Genomic DNA, 17490 nt, shown 5'->3' on the forward strand with positions numbered 1-17490 from the left:
CACATTCCTCAGGAACTGTAAACACTCAATGAAATCCAATAGGGAATAATTCTCACCTGTCCTTTTATATATCCTACTCCACTGACTGGTCACTTTTAACTGACCAGTGGCGACCGGACATTTAGATCGATACCAAAGATTGATGGTCAGTAGTATAGTTAGCTATCCATAATGAAACAACGTCAAAACATTAATTTTCCGACTCAGTGCAGGAGAGAACGCTGAAGCCCTATAACATGCTCCAGGTCATCGGAAGGCCTAAGTATTGACTGACAGAAAGCTGGAGGTGAAGCAGTACGGTAAATGATCTGTACATTCTATCAACATATATTCTGTTATTCATGATCCTATACTCAATGTTCCAAATGGTTTTCTCCAGAGCATTGGATTATGTAAATTACCCCCAAACTTTGATATTCTACTTATATAACATTTCCACTTAACAATGAATAATTCCATATACCCATTAAATAATGAATTGGTTGGAAACTATTTCTTTAAATTTTATCAAACCATTTTTTTCATCCTTGTATCATCACCTTAATTAACAAATATACAGCAATTATGCCAGCTAGTACTTGTTGTTAGTATGAATAGTAAGCTTGATATATATAAGAATATTTACCGTAACTGACATAAAGTATCAATACCCATTACCTTAGAATCTTACCTTGCTGCAGACAACAGGTGCCTGCAGACCACACAGCACACCCAGGTATATTAATTATCTTTACTAAATGAATGAAATCTATATCCCCCTAAAACCTAACTTCTCACCTGTCTGACACAAAAATCTTTACAAAAGATCCCTTTTTTTCCTCAATAAAATGTCAATAAGGAATAGTGCTGGTTTACATCTGTCACCAGATTGCAACAAATATCAACAAAAGATTGGTTTTCTGAATAAAACGTCAATGAATCGTTGAGTATTATATGTACCTGTGGAGTAATGCCCCTGGCACTACTAACGACCTGTCGAGGTCAAGACATACCTGTACAACTACCTGGGAGTGACATGACAACATTGTCTTACCCGATCAGGTAATAGCCAGCCTGGTGTGATAGTATCTCTGTGACCAGGATTTAATGAAATTTAAGTGATTGGGTCGAAAACAAATTATATTTGAGGTCGCACAAACTCTATATATATATCTACCGAACGTTGAGTCTCGAACGTTCAGAGAAAATTAGACTTAAGCTTCACGCGACGGTCTGTTAATCCAATTTAGATGAACAATACTTAGATATATGAAGGAATGTCGCCTTTATAATCTAGTATTGGCCATCTACACTGATAAAATCCATGTTACTGAGTGCTAGCTATATTCTTTGGCATTTTTAGATCAATAAAGAATTAAAAAGAATGACTTTTCGGGTATGATTATACTCGTTATGTACAGGTGAACAACAGGTAATAATATTGTTATGAAATGCTATCTAGTCTAGACTAATTGTATAAAAAAAAATGTCAATGAATGCCTCCTTATGCATAATTAATTGCAGGTTTTATAACTGTCTGCAATGGCCAATGATATACCGTTAATTAACTGTAATTATCAGATAAGTGGACACTTAGAATATATGTACATGCTTCATGTACGTTAATAGCGTTTTATACAATCACTGCACCAGTAAAAAATGCTTATTCCTATGGCACCAATGTTGATAAGTGTGAACAGAACCTATGTCTTAAATCTGGCTAGGAAAGATTCCGCATTTAATATCTTTCTATAGAGATTACCTGTTACCTGTCTAAGGAGACCACCTGAGTTACCTGTTCAGACAGACCATATTACCTGTCTAGAGATACCACATTACCTGTCCAGAGAGACCACTTGTTACCTGATTACCGGTGTCATTAACTGTCCACACAGACTATATAACCTGCCTAGAGATATCACATGTTACCTGTCCAGAGATACCAGGGATGGGGTATCCAGAGATACCACATGTTACTTGAATATAACATGTGTCCAGAGAAACCACTTGTTACCTGTTTACCAATGACATTAACTGTCCAGACAGACCATATTACCTGCCTAGAGATACCACATGTTACCTGTCCAGAGATACCACATGTTACTTGAATATAACATGTGTCCAGAGAAACCACTTGTTACCTGTTTACCAATGACATTAACTGTCCAGACAGACCATATTACCTGCCTAGAGATATTACATGTTACCTGTCCATAGTGACCGCATGTTACCTGTCTATAGAGACCATATGTTACCTGTCTATACAGACCACCTGTTACCTGTTTACCAATGACATTAACTGTCCAGACAGACCATATTACCTGCCTAGAGCTACCACATGTTACCTGTCCAGAGATACCACAGGTTACCTGTCCAGAGATACCACTTGTTACCTGTTTACCAATGAAATTTACTGTCCAGACAGACCATATTACTTGCCTAGAGATACCACATGTTACCTGTACAGAGATACCACTTGTTACCTGTTTACTAATGACATTTACTGTCCAGACAGACCATATTACCTGCCTAGCGATACCACATGTTACCTGTCCAGAGATACCACAGGTTACCTGTCCAGAGATACCACATGTTACCTGCCTAGAGATACCCCATGTTACCTGTCCAGAGATACCACATGTTATCTGTCCAGAGATCCCACATGTTACCTGTCCAGAGATACCACATGTTACCTGTCCAGAGATCCCACATGTTACCTGTCCAGAGATACCACAGGTTACCTGTCCAGAGATACCACTTGTTACCGGTTTACCAATGACATTAACTCTCCAGACAGACCATATTACCTGCCTAGCGATACCACATGTTACCTGTCCAGAGATCCCACTTGTTACCTGTTTACCAATGACATTTACTGTCCAGACAGACCATATTACCTGCCTAGAGCTAACACATGTTACCTGTCCAGAGATACCACAGGTTACCTGTCCAGAGATACCACTTGTTACCTGTTTACCAATGCCATTAACTGTCCAGACAGACCATATTACCTGCCTAGAGCTAACACATGTTACCTGTCCAGAGATACCACTTGTTACCGGTTTACCAATGACATTAACTCTCCAGACAGACCATATTACCTGCCTAGAGATACCACATGTTACCTGCCCAGAGATACCACATGTTATCTGTCCAGAGATACCTCATGTTACCTGCCTAGAGATACCACATGTTACCTGTCCAAAGATACCACTTGTTACCTGTTTACCAATGAAATTTACTGTCCAGACAGACCATATTACCTGCCTAGAGATATTACATGTTACTTGTCCATAGTGACCACATGTTACCTGTCTATAGAGACCATATGTTACCTGTCTATAGAGACCACCTGTTACCTGTTTACCAATGATATTAACTGTCCAGACAGACTTATGTTACCTGTCTAGGTATGCAAATGTATATTGCAACTTCTATATATCAGCACCTATTTTGATCTATACATAATGTTACATAACATGTATGTCCATGACCTTCAAAAATAGGGTCAAACAATCATGTCTTTCTAGTTACAACAGGAAAGGCTAATTGTGGTAAGGGTCTGGGCTATTGTGGTTTAAAGTTCAATCTTGTGGTCAGTAATGGACAAGACATTAACATATATACATAATGTACTTACATATATCGGACTCCCACTTGTTGACATGCTTAACTCATTCACCCCTGAAGACACATTTGAACTCTTCCTATTCAAAGGTTGGAATATAGCTCATTATGAAATTTCAGGGATGAATGAGTTAAGTCATGCTGATCAGGTTGACCATAGTAAGGATTATGACTCAAATTACCCTTGAGGTTCTAATCTTAGAAATTGGCATCTATTTAATGCTGGTGTGTGTCCCATTACATAACTCCACCATAATTAGTCCATCCCACTTATATAAGGTTATAGCTACATGCACTAGCTCTGGGGTCAACTTAAACACTCAAGTGCAATATCAGAATGGTCATTACTAGCAGGTTTCAAGTTCTGGCTTCAGAGATATCAGATCAGGAGAGTTTATCAGGACACAGGTCGTTACAGCCCATTGTCAGTTATCAAACAATTAACTATTTAGGATTACCAAGAAGTATGTCCCCTGTTAAGAATGATATGCCCCCTGCCAAGTAAAATTTCAGTTCAACAGAAATTAAACTACAATTTAAAATCAAACTAAAATATAATTCCTGCCTGGGAATATATCAAATTATTCTCAGAGATTTTAAATTCAATCATTTTCTTGTATTCTGCACAATTTGTTTTACAATAAGCTTCCCAGAGATATTTTTGAAATCCTTGGGGCAAACTTATTAGAGCAGCCTCTTTTGTTACATTAAATACAGTAAGTTTCTGGGGCCATTTTTCCTGGATTGGAAAAATTATCGTCCATTTTAACAAGGTTCCATATCAACAGGGTTCTGCTGTACTTGTTTTACTGGGGTTAATAATACATAAATGGAAAACTCTATTGTTTTTCCGGTATTTTGGCTCATGGCTATTTTAACAGAAGGTTCTTGTTGTTTTCTGTATTGAATTTGGTTTTTACGATGGGCAGCTACTCATGGAACCCATTAGTTGTCATGGTTACTTTTACTAATAATAATGACATGTTCACATCAGTAACATAAATTCATTCTCCCATTTTTAACACTAAACTCGTAAAATTGGATTTTTAATACTCTACCTAATGAGATTACCATTCGGAGAATGAAAATCTTCATCAAAAATCTGGTCAGCAAATTCTCAAATAGGCCATAAACAGAAATTGACATAATGTCTATAAAACACCATCAAAGATGGCTTACATGTAGTGCTCTGATTCAGTTTACTTTTACCTAGCCAGTTCTGGTACAAAGAGTTTTCCAGAAAGAAAAAGTATTCATCACTTTCCAATTCATGTCCCATTCCAGTTTCTTTTTCCCTGCTTCTATGTTTCTGATGAATCAAATGATGTGGAAGTAAAATCAGCTATTTTCGTTTTCAGTGTTATTTTTTTTTTAATCAATTTTGAAATATGCAACTACCAATCAAATCAAAAAGAAAGGGAGGCAACAAATTACATAATGTTACCGCAACCAATAATCAACCCCATCAAATTACGACAACATCAGCACAATCTTTGCATGCACCTTATTAATCTGGGGGAGAGATCAGCATGATCAACTTGTTCAGGAAAAGTCTAGCAAGATCAACCTACTTAAAAGTCCAACATGAACAAGCTGAACACAAACTGTAGCATGAACAACCTGAACTCAAAAGATGACATGAACCCCCTTAACTCAAAAGATGACATGAACCCCCTTAACTCAAAAGATGACATGAACACCCTTAACTCAAAAGTTGGAATGAACCCCCTTAACTCAAAAGTTGGAATGAAGACTCTGAACTAAAAAGTTCGAATGAACACCCTGAACTCAAAAGTTAGAATGAACACCCTGAAATCAAAACCTGGAATGAACACCCTGAACTCAAAAGTCGGAATGAACACTCTGAACTCAAAAGTCAAGCATGAACAACCTGAACTCAAGTTGGAATGAACACTCTGAACTCAAAAGTTGGAATAAACACTCTGAACTCAGAAGTCAAGCATGAACAACCTGAATTCAAGTTGAAATGAACACCCTTAACTCAAAAGCTGGAATGAACACCCTGAACTCAAAAGTTGGAATGAACACCCTGAACTCAAAAGTTGGAATGAACACCCTGAACTCAGAAGTCAAGCATGAACAACCTGAACTCAAGTTGGAATGAACACTCTTAACTCAAAAGTTGGAATGAACACCCTGAACTCAAAAGTCAAGCATGAACAATCTGAACTCATGTTGGAATGAACACCCTGAACTCAAAAGTCGAAATGAACACCCTGAACTCAAAAGTCAAGCATGAACAACCTGAACTCAAAAATCGGAATGCTCAACATGTACAAGAAAATCCACATGAACAACCTCTTCACCAAAGTTCCGTGTGTTGAACTTGTACAAGAAAATCCACATGAACAACCTCTACACTAAAGTCCCGTGTGTTCAACACGTACAAGAAAATCCACATGAACAACCTCTACACTAAAGTCCCGTGTGTTCAACTTGTACAAGAAAATCCACATGAACAACCTCTACACTTAAGTCCAACATGATGAACTTGTGCAAGAAAAGTACATGATCAATGTCCTAATCCATCAACCAGTAGTTTACATGTAAAGATAATACAGTAAAGTGGCCACGGTGTTGATATAGGGGCGTCCCTGTGATCTTGTACTTTTAGTTTCTGATTAAAAAAAGTGTCTAATGTGCAATTTCTATTTTTAACATCATTACAGTGATATTTTCCAAATTAAAATTCTCCTAATTTGACAAAGTAATTTCCTCTGACACTTTTAGAGTGCAAGATTCTTTACATAATGCAATTGTAGAAATTAATATAATTTGTAATATTGGTGGTATACTGATGTTGAATTCAATGTCCACATGAGTACCCTTAACACAGAGGTTGATTGATAAAGGAATGCTCAGGTATCAGTTTCTTTTATTGGAGAGAACTAATTGTCAGCATTGTGGGATTTTTTTCACTTAAGTATAAGTCGGGTATTCTTTTAAATAAACTGAATGCAAGACATTACTCACATATTTATCAACTTTGCTTGTTAAATTTTTCCTTCAATCATTCATTTATTCATTTGATTGTTTATTCATTCATGAAAGTTTTTCATTCATTCATTTTGAACATTTGTTCATTTCCCTCCCTCATTCATTCAATTATGCATTTATTTTGTTCATTGATTCATTTGCTTGTTTATTCATTCATTCATTCATTTCTTTCATTTTGAATATTTGTTAATTTCCTTCGTTTAAACCGTTCACTTTTTTCAATCATTCGTTTTTTCACTTATTCACTTTGTTCACTCATTCATTTGATCATTTAAATGTTCAAACTTTCTTCCTTAAGACCAACATTCAATATACATTACAAAATTCTTCAGATTTGACCACAATTAAGACTTGATATTATAACTGATATTACATTTTCAAACACATTAGTAAAACATACCTAGGATATGAAAATCCCACAGTATTCTCTAGATCTGCCATCAGTGAATTGTATTCCCATATATGTAAATCTGTAAGTATCTTCAGCCGACATGTATTGTACAGTTATGTATGTAAATCCGTCAACAGTAAGTCAATCCCTCGGTGAGTTGTAACATTATACATTAACTCTCAGTTCTAATGTTTGGCATGTTAAAATCCTTGTTATAATCCTCAGTGGTGAGCTCCTGTGGAACACTAATCCAATAAGTATCCCCAGCCACCTAATACAACCATCCATCAACCTGTCCACAACACTTGTGGCCAGAGATCCCTATTCAACAGATGGTCTGTGTAATGGTCACTTCCTGCTGACCACTGGTCACCACTTAGAGCCCTAACAATATACCGTTCAAAAAAATCTCAACAACATCTCCTAAGCCCCTACAAACACATGTTGTTGGTCTGGAGACAGGCCGAAGATTATCATGGAAATCTTTAACATGTATAGAGACCACAAGTTCAACTGCATTTCTGACTACCGTAAATACTCCATTCAGTTCAATGTCTATATATATGTCTGTATGGTAAATATCCAATTCAGTTAAATTGTATGTGACTATACCGTAAATTTCCTATTTAAACTGTATGTGGCTGCACCGTAAATAACCTATTCAGTTTAATGGTAGTTGTCTATACTGTAAGTAGTATATTCTGTGTGTTTGTACCGTAAATAACCTATCCAGTTAAATGGTATGTGTATATACCGTAAATAACCTATTTAGTTAAATGGTTTGTGTATATACTGTAAATAACCTATTAAGTTAAATGGTATGTGTATATACCGTAAATAACCTATTTAGTTAAATGGTTTGTGTATATACTGTAAATAACCTATTAAGTTAAATGGTATGTGTATATACCGTAAATAACCTATTTAGTTAAATGGTTTGTGTATATACTGTAAATAACCTATTAAGTTAAATGGTATGTGTATATACCGTAAATAACCTATTTAGGTAAATGGTATTTATATATACTGTAAATAACCTATTTAGTTAAATGGTATGTGTATATACTGTAAATAACCTATTTAGTTAAATGGTTTGTTTATATACCGTAAATAACCTATTTAGGTAAATGGTATTTATATATACTGTAAATAACCTATTTAGTTAAATGGTATGTGTATATACTGTTAATAACCTATTTAGTTAAATGGTATGTGTATATACTGTAATTAACCTATTTAGTTAAATGGTATGTGTATATACTGTAAATAACCTATTTAGTTAAATGGTATGTGTATATACTGTAATTAACCTATTTAGTTAAATGGTATGTGCATATACTGTAAATAACCTATTTATTTAAATGGTATGTGTATATACCGTAAATAACCTATTTAGTTAAATGGTATGTGTATATACTATAAATAACCTATCCAGTTAAATGGTTTGTGTATATACTGTTAATAACCTATTTAGTGAAATGGTATGTGTATATACCGTAAATAACCTATTTAGTTAAATGGTTTGTGTATATCCTGTAAATAACCTATTAAGTTAAATGGTATGTGTATATGCTGTAAGTAACCTATTTAGTTAAACGGTATGTGTATATACCGTAAATATCCTATTTAGCTAAATGGTATGTGTACATACCGTAAATAGCCTATTTAGTTAAATGGCATGTGTATATACTATAAATAACCTATTTATTTAAATGGTATGTGTACATACTGTAAATAACCTCTTTAGTTAAATGGTAGGTGTACATACCGTAAATAGCCTATTTAGTTAAATGGTATTTATATATACCGTAAATACCCTATTTAGGTAAATGGTATGTGTATAAATACCGTAAATAACCCATTTAGGTAAATGGTATTTATATATACTGTAAATAACCTATTTAGTTAAATGGTATGTGTTTGTGCCATAAAATAACCTTTTCAGATAAAGGTACTGTACTTTTACCATAAATACCCCACAACATTTTTATTTCTTTTATTTATTCAAATATATTCAAAAATTTCTTCTAAATTTGTGATAGTTTTAAAACAAACTTAAGGGTATATACTAACTTTCAATGTAATGTATCTTCTTTTTCAAAAGAGTTTCACATTAAACCTTTAATTTATCTTTAATGATGATCTGGACTTGTTTGATTGATGGCATGTTTGTTTTACTTACAAACCTTATTTCTTGTTAATACACTGTACTATTTTCTGAAAAAGAGAATTTTGTATTTATGTAAATAGTAAAAGAAAAAGATGAAAGTAGCTTTGTGTTGTTTCATTTACACCACAGCTACTGTACCTGGTAAACAGACCTTTCTCATCCAGTACTGCAATCACAGACAGTATACACCCTCTTATCCCAAAACAAATATTTTGAAAGGTGTTTTTCTACCTCAGTGATGAGAAGAGCTCGGCTGTATGACATTGATGAAGATGAATGGTCAGACTTTATTTGTGTTTTATTACAGTTCTCTGATCTGTCTGCTTTACATATCACCAGAGAATCAGATGTCCAAGATTCTGGAGCGCCTCACCTGTTCTCACACATTCGAATCAGAATTTACATTATAATCCTTAATTAGATACAAATCAATCAATCTTTTTATCACTACATCAACATTTATTATCTGAAGAGCTTTGTTTGTTTCAACAATTTTTTATCTTGCAAAATTATATTTATATATCTATAGCAAATTTAAAATGTCTTAACTCTTTGCTGCCTGTTGCATAAAGTAATTATCTCCTTTGTAACAAGAATCCAAATTATATTTCACATTTTTACCATTTTAATGTAAAATTCAAAGTTTGAAATCTTTTTCTAAACTTGTATGCCTCTACAGTAACAATTGACCACTGTAGGTGCAGGGAGAGAATATGCANGTCCTTGTAGGGTTTTCTTTCATTTTCATTTCTTCTTCTTAAGGATTCCTGTCCCACTGCACTGTGTTTATCCTTATATGCAGTAACCCCCCTTAACATCTGTTTGTATATATCTGTTGGGAAAGAGAACTTCCATTGACATCGTTGTGCAATCAGTTAGAGCAATATGGTATAACAATCTGAAGTCCAGGGTTCAAATCTCTGTCTCTAGCCTTGCTGACTTTTTTACAATCATAACATTGTTGTTGATTATATTTTGTTTATTTCATCTTTATCATTTCTCATGAAAGTGACGCAAGGTATGGTTTTCCTTTTAGAAATGATTTTTCAAAGCTACAGTCATGCCGGGAAACAGTTTCGACACTTAGCTATACAGTCGTGCCGGGAAACAGTTTCGACACTTACCTACAGTCATGCTGGGAAACAGTTTCGACACTTAGCTACAGTCATGCTGGGAAACAGTTTCGACACTTAGCTATACAGTCATGCCGAGAAACAGTTTCGACACTTAGCTATACAGTCGTGCTGGGAAACAGTTTCGACACTTAGTTATACAGTCATGCCGAGAAACAGTTTCGACACTTAGCTATACAGTCGTGCTGGGAAACAGTTTCGACACTTAGCTATACAGTCGTGCCGGGAAACAGTTTCGACACTTAGCTGCAGTCATGCTGGGAAACAGTTTCGACACTTAGCTACAGTCATGCCGGGAAACAGTTTCGACACTTAGCTATACAGTCATGCCAGGAAACAGTTTTGACACTTAGCTACAGTCATGCCGGGAAACAGTTTTGACACTTATCTACAGTCCTGCCGGGAAACAGTTTCGACACTTAGCTACAGTCATTCCGGGAAACAGTTTCGATACTTAGCTATACAGTCATGCCGGGAAACAGTTTCGACACTTAGCTACAGTTTTTGGCAGTGGTACGGAGATCCTTAAAGGACAGTGAAGAAACCAAGATTGATCTGCTGCCCCACTAACACACTTGGGATCTGTCTTTCCTTCTGTCACTTACTTCCCTGTTCATTTTGGTTGTGCCTCCCTAGGTCTTCATAACACCTGAGCTTATATGAGGATGTTGAAAGCCAAACAAATCCATCTAAGTTCATTTTTTTACTGTCAAATCACCAGCAGCAAAGAGTTTGACAATACTTTATATTTTGAAAAAAAAAATACCAGCTGAACAAAAAAGAATGAACTATATTACTATCGTGGACGTACATTACCTGTAGTTTGTTGTCAAGAAAATTAACTATCCATATACTTTAAAGTTTGTGTTGCTCTGTTTCAAATAATGATATCCGTCTATTCTAGAAAACCACCATCAATTTGGGCCTGTAGCTATATAGATAACAAAAGTTTTCTACCTGTACCTAAAGCACTGGCCATGTCGATAAAACACAGATATGCTATTTTTGACAAACAGATTCAGATAAAATGTACGGTTATTTTTGTCTACGCTACATGTGAAAACATCATCATTTACGTCTCAAGCTAGCTACCCACAGGAATATACGATAACTGTTTTTCACCTTTCAAAACATTTTTCTTATAAAGTGATATAAGTTAATGTTCACTCTTCTTGTCTTTATCAACTGAAATCTTATGGAGAAATGAGGCAGATTTGATGTATAAATGATGACCAATGTTTTTTATAGTCTGAAAGACACCCCAGGTCAAATTATCTTTGAAATCTGTTTCTACTATCATACTCCTGGGGACTAATATTATACCAGAATCACTTACCAGACAGACACCTAATGAAGCCGTAAACATTGCATAAGTTAAGGATCCTTGTACCACTGAAGATAAAACACTACAGACTTCCACTCTACTTTTTCTTACAAAGAGAGTAACCTCCCCTTAAGTAAATAATCTGAACCTCAGCCCCTGAACACAAAAAAAAACCTGAACACTAAATTAAATATGAAAAATCACATAACAACTCCAGTACTTAATACATTTTGATCATAACTAGTAAAACAATTTAATTATTAGAAATGGTCTACAACATAACCTCAAATATATTGCACATTTATGTATAGGCAATTCCTATGGGTTTTTTTACTGGAATTTTTTTTGTCTTAATTCAAGACACAAAATTAAACCAAATATTTTGGTAAGCAGATTTTTGAAAAGTTATGATGGGAATCCTACTTGGTTAAGTTTATAAAACAAGACCTTTGCAACTGCACTTCGTAATTAAACACCAGTCCTAAGCTATATATTTGAAGCTAGCCCTCATTAACAAACTTTGAAGAGGGTGATTCACATATTTGGCACTGCAACATGAACGTGAACAGTTTTTCGTGTTCAACAGTTTTTGGCTATAAAACAATCCTTACTTCACGTTTGTTTGTTTCTTTCACTATTGTGTAATTAAACCAATAATTAAAGTCAGTGTATTTTGTAATTAAACCAACAATTAAAGGCAGTGTGTTGTGTAATTAAACCAATAATTAAAGGCAGTGTGTTCCATTAAGGCTTATTTTATGTTTACCACAATGAATTTCAAACTATATTGATGTGGATATAGAGGCAGCAATGCCTGTGTCCACTAATATCCTATTAAATCCTATTAAATTACCATGGAAACGAACTCTGTATGACAAAAAAAGGTACATTGAGGCATGCCTATTTCATGCCTTTTTCATGCCTAAAATGTACCTTTGGCCCGAGGTACATTTTAGGCATGCCTAAAATGTACCTCTACTTCTGGGGTATTTTTAAAGTATACCTCAAATGTGCCCCGTTTGGACTCTAATTTTATCAATGTGCCTCAAATGTGCCCCATTTGGACTCTAATTTTAAAAATGTGCCTCAAATGTGCCCCATTTGGACTTAGGTCTCTTCCACATGCCTCAAATGTGCCCCATTTGGACTCTAATTTTATCAATGTGCCTCAAATGTGCTCCATTTGGACTTTGATTTTTTTAATGTTCTCCATTAGGTCTTATAGATTTCTTCCACATGCCTTAAATGTGCCCCATTTGAACTCTATTTTTATCAATGTGCCTCAAATGTGCCCCATTTGGACTCTGATTTTTCACATGTGCCACTTTTAGACTTTGATTATTTTTAACGTACCTCAAATGTGCCCCATTTGAACTTGTTCTCAATACTGCAAAATTGCCCATTTCAAATATGTTCTTTTCAGCTTCTTTTTTTCAGATTTGACATATACTTTTAATGATTTTTTTTTTATATATATAAAATTTACCATCAATATGTCTTTTTTGAATGCCATTTGCAAAAAAAAAAATTATATAAGAAGCTAAACGAATGAATAAATAAACTTGAATTCTGTGAATTTACATGGTCTAATTCAGAGACATGTAAAGCCACGTATCTGTCTTATATAAAACAGAAAATTCATAAAACACATTTCTGTTTCAGTCATTGTTGCATTTAACTTTCAGTCCCAACAGCTAGAAAGACATTATTGAAAGATTTCAACGACACATTAGAGTGACATATTTATTAAAATGTAAAACGAAAACAATTAAACTACACAATGGAAGTTTTAAAAAAAATCGGTCATGTCTTAGATGCTTCGAAATACTCTACAAACTGTTGAACTCTAAAGTAGTAACTACAAGCGTGTATTTATACCTTGTATTTTTATTTCTTGAACTGATGTTTGAAAACGTGTCGGAAAGATCGTAGGAATGTTAAAATCGTGTTTGGCTTCGTTGTGCAAGACTTCGTTTTTCTTTTCGACGTCGATGTATTTTCGTCGGCGAACAGCCAACATTAAGACGGCGCTTCAAACAATATACTAGTGTTATATTGTTGATGTGATACGGTACTCTTTTAATTTCCAAGTTAATTGCATTGTGCACGAGCCATTTATACCGAGTCCGCCGATGCCATGTGAAGCCATAACCCGGAAGTATATTTGAGAATAGAGAAAACGCGCGGATTCATTGCGTACGACACAACGTGCCTATAGGCCCTCTATCTGTCACTTAATATAGTAATTATATCATTCACAAATACGATAAAATGGGGAAAAGAAACGCGAAGACGTGAATAGTTCAATCGTCATTCCTCGTATGTAAACAACTATTTTCCCATGATGCAATTCCATTTAATTAGCCAATCACATCAAAGCGGGAAATTTGTTCAGCAGTTGATTCAACTTTGACCCACGACCTATATGCTGCGAATGTAAACAACCTGGTCGATCTCAAAACGCTTCAATTTTACGGTAGTATTTTCATGTTATGCTGGAGTTTACCGGTATCCAGTCTCTGAGAACAAGACATTGAATGGTGAAGTCAGAACAGAATGTGTTTTCTACACAAACGGCGACGAAATCAATTCATTTATCCAAGACCTCGCCGGCAAACATGGCGGCCATTACGTAAGTTTACATGTGAAAATTTCGTCAATGTAACTTTTAATTGTTTTGACAAAAATATAGATCAAATACTTCACCCAATTGGTCATGTTCATAAGAGATTATTCTTCATTGTTTTTCAGCTCATCGGTGACAACCGTGCTATAGCTTCTGCACTCCCGGGGCCGCGGCACCCACTTGGAAAATTTAAAAAGTTTTGAGGCAAGTTTTCAATGTTTTTGACTACACAAGGTCTCTATGAATCCGTTCGGAGTTTGGGGTGTGATACAATAACAGTTTAACGTTTTAAATGTTTGTATTGTTTTGAAAATTTCCGCGTGCTGATAATCGTCAAAACTTTTTTAAGTGATTTTATTTTAACGTTTTAGGGTAGTTCAACAATGAATGTGAAATAATGTTTCATTAAATGTTAAAATTACTTGTTTTCTTTCACATTTTGCTTTGGATTTTGGATTTTTCTCAATTGACTCCATCGAAATATTATTCCTTATATTTCAATGACATTTTTTTCTTCTTTTTATACACCAGTCAAACCCCTCTATATCTTCAAAATTGTAGTTTCAATTAATTGCAGATCATCACAAATTTTCTTCTGATATATTATTCCAATAATTACAGCAGACATGTACTTGCTTAGTTATTTTTATCATGTTACATCATAATCTAATTTTCATGCAATCTTTGCTTGTTATGTGCATACACATCCCTGTATACATACATTTAAATCTTCAAGATATTCTTTTTATCATATATTTTCAATATTTTATTTTATGATCATTATGGACTGTCTGTATCACTCAGAAAAAAAGGAAAGGAAAAAAAGTCTTCTTGAAATTTTAGCCTGATAAAAAATTAGTTAAAAAATATTTTATTAATATGATTGATTAGTCAGTAAGTTTTTCAAACTTATAGATGACTTCTCCAAATAGATCACGTGATGGCATGAAAGATGATATATTCATTAAGAAACAAACAAATTGCTGAAACATATCACAGTGAAATCGAGGATTCGGGGAAGAGGAGAGAGAAATGGGGGTGAGGGTATAAATAGAGAACAGAGATTTAATCAAATCTTCCTGACTTACCTAAATAAAATATAGTGTTGTTATATATGTCTATACACATTGAAAAATCTTAAAAGTTCAGACTGAAAGGATTTCCCAGAATACGGAGATTTCATCTAGGGTCTAGTAGAGTTCTTTTTTCTCTCCCTCCTTTAATTTCCCTGGCGCAACACGCCTCAGACGCTCGACCCCCTGTTATAGCATACAATCCAAAAATTGATTTACTTTGCCACAGTGTCATTTTTTGAGTAGTTATTTAATAACAAAGAAATTATTTTGTTTTGGTACCATATGGGAAATCTTGCTAACCTCTCTATTCATTATTGATATGAAATATTATCATTCTTTCACTTTCACTTAAGTCCCTCTTGATTGTTAATCGTAGGATGTAAATCAAACATAACATCTTGTACCGGATTCAGTGGTGTTGTTGCTCATCATTTCTACTTTCATTTGCTCTGTTAATCAAATAGTTTGATTATGTGAAACAGCAGGATATATACTTTTTTCTTGATTTTCTTTCACTTAGACCCTTCAGATGCTGAAGGACCTTCATTAAACCAACAGAAAGATATGGACGTCACAGATGGTAATTTTTCATTTAATTTTTGGTCACCAGCTCATGCAAAGGGGATGTGGTCGTACATATTTTAGCAATATTATCTTAGCACATACAAACTAAATTCTGGGTCTGCAGCTGAATACTTTCAATGTTATGAGCCCTGATCTTTTTTCTTTGCCTTTCTGAACATTATGGCCAATTACATTATCCTAGATTTAGGGTGTGTAGGCCTAGGCCTCTCATTGTTCCTACACATATTTACATCATCAGATGCAGTCAAAATACTTAACTGATACTTGCATTTGTAACAAAGAGGGGATAGCAATAACATAAACAAAGCGATGTTCCCTCCCTTCATTATAGAGTTATGTCCCCTCCTTTGACTTGTTCACACTATTCCTCTCAAAGTACTGCACCAATATACTTAATAAGCATTTCATTCTAACTGACGATTTGTGAATTATATATAAAGTCAACTCCCATATTTTGTTTAAAAAATAAATTCACTACTCCTTCCACATTACTTCACCAATTTAAGTGATACCTTTTATACAATACAGTATATAAATCGGGGGTCCTCTCCCAATTATAGAGTTATGTCCCTTTGTTTAAAAAACTGTTTGTATTACTCCCGAGGTACAATGAAAATGAGACTGGTATTCCGCCATATATATATTTAGGCATGGCCTTTATTTCAATTTTCATACCAAAATATATTTAAGTGCTGTTGATCTGATTGCTTCAATTTTAAACCTTGTTGTATATATATATATGCCCTATATATATATATATCTACATGTATGTATAATTACTTAATTTATTCAAACCTGACAAGCAATTCATAAACTATTACATTTTCCTTTACTTTGTTATTGAGTTAACTTGATCATTATTTTTTTTCAGTATAATCCCTCCTGAATTGCCAGAAGATTGTGACCCTATCCGCCACCATCAGAAGCTTAATGAGGACAGTTACAGTACTTGCTGACTTAAGTTGGGCATATATGTCTCATAATAAAGTTTCATAGTCTTTTATAAGTTATTTAATATATGATATGATATTGTACTTATATATATTTGCCCGATTATTTTTGACACATGCACATCATCACATGTTCATATTCAATTCTTTCTTCTTTACAAAAGTCCCAGAGACAACAAATGAAATGATTGAACTTCAATACTCCATCTAGTTTCGAATTTAAACATTATGTTTATTAAGCCCAAAAACCTCTTTTGATTTATGAACAGATGAAAAGGTATAACTGTAAGGGATTGTCCCATTTATATTATTTTATGATGTGTTTGTATATATATTATTCTATGAAGCAAATTTGAATAAATTTAAATTATCGAAAGTTTGTATCCCATTTAGTAATAGTTAACAAATTTTTAAATATTTTAATTTACATGCAAAAGACTTCATCAGTAATAATTATCTTCAAGTTACTTCATTACTTTTTAGATTATCACTTTGTCAGTGTGTATATCTGTCTATATTATATAGGTTCTAATTTATTTAACTTATGATTATTTGAATTTGTACTGTTTCAACTAGAAATCAGTAAATGTATCACAATAAAATATTGTTTG

General features: G+C 34.2%; 1 protein-coding gene and 1 long non-coding RNA gene across 6 annotated transcripts in view; one reads left to right on the top strand and one right to left on the bottom strand.

Annotated features, from left to right (window-relative positions):
• The window catches only part of LOC110450032 (ankyrin repeat and sterile alpha motif domain-containing protein 1B-like), a 208374-nt gene that overhangs the window by 108970 nt on the left and 81914 nt on the right, over positions 1 to 17490 (bottom strand). The window lies entirely within an intron of this gene.
• On the top strand, positions 14050 to 17013 carry LOC110450034. Its single transcript, XR_002462926.1, has 3 exons — positions 14050 to 14274; positions 15865 to 15924; positions 16801 to 17013. It is a non-coding gene; the product is annotated as an uncharacterized LOC110450034 (long non-coding RNA).

This window comes from Mizuhopecten yessoensis, unplaced genomic scaffold (assembly GCF_002113885.1).
Source record: "Mizuhopecten yessoensis strain PY_sf001 unplaced genomic scaffold, ASM211388v2 scaffold4947, whole genome shotgun sequence".
NCBI classification, from domain to species: Eukaryota; Metazoa; Mollusca; class Bivalvia; order Pectinida; family Pectinidae; genus Mizuhopecten; species Mizuhopecten yessoensis.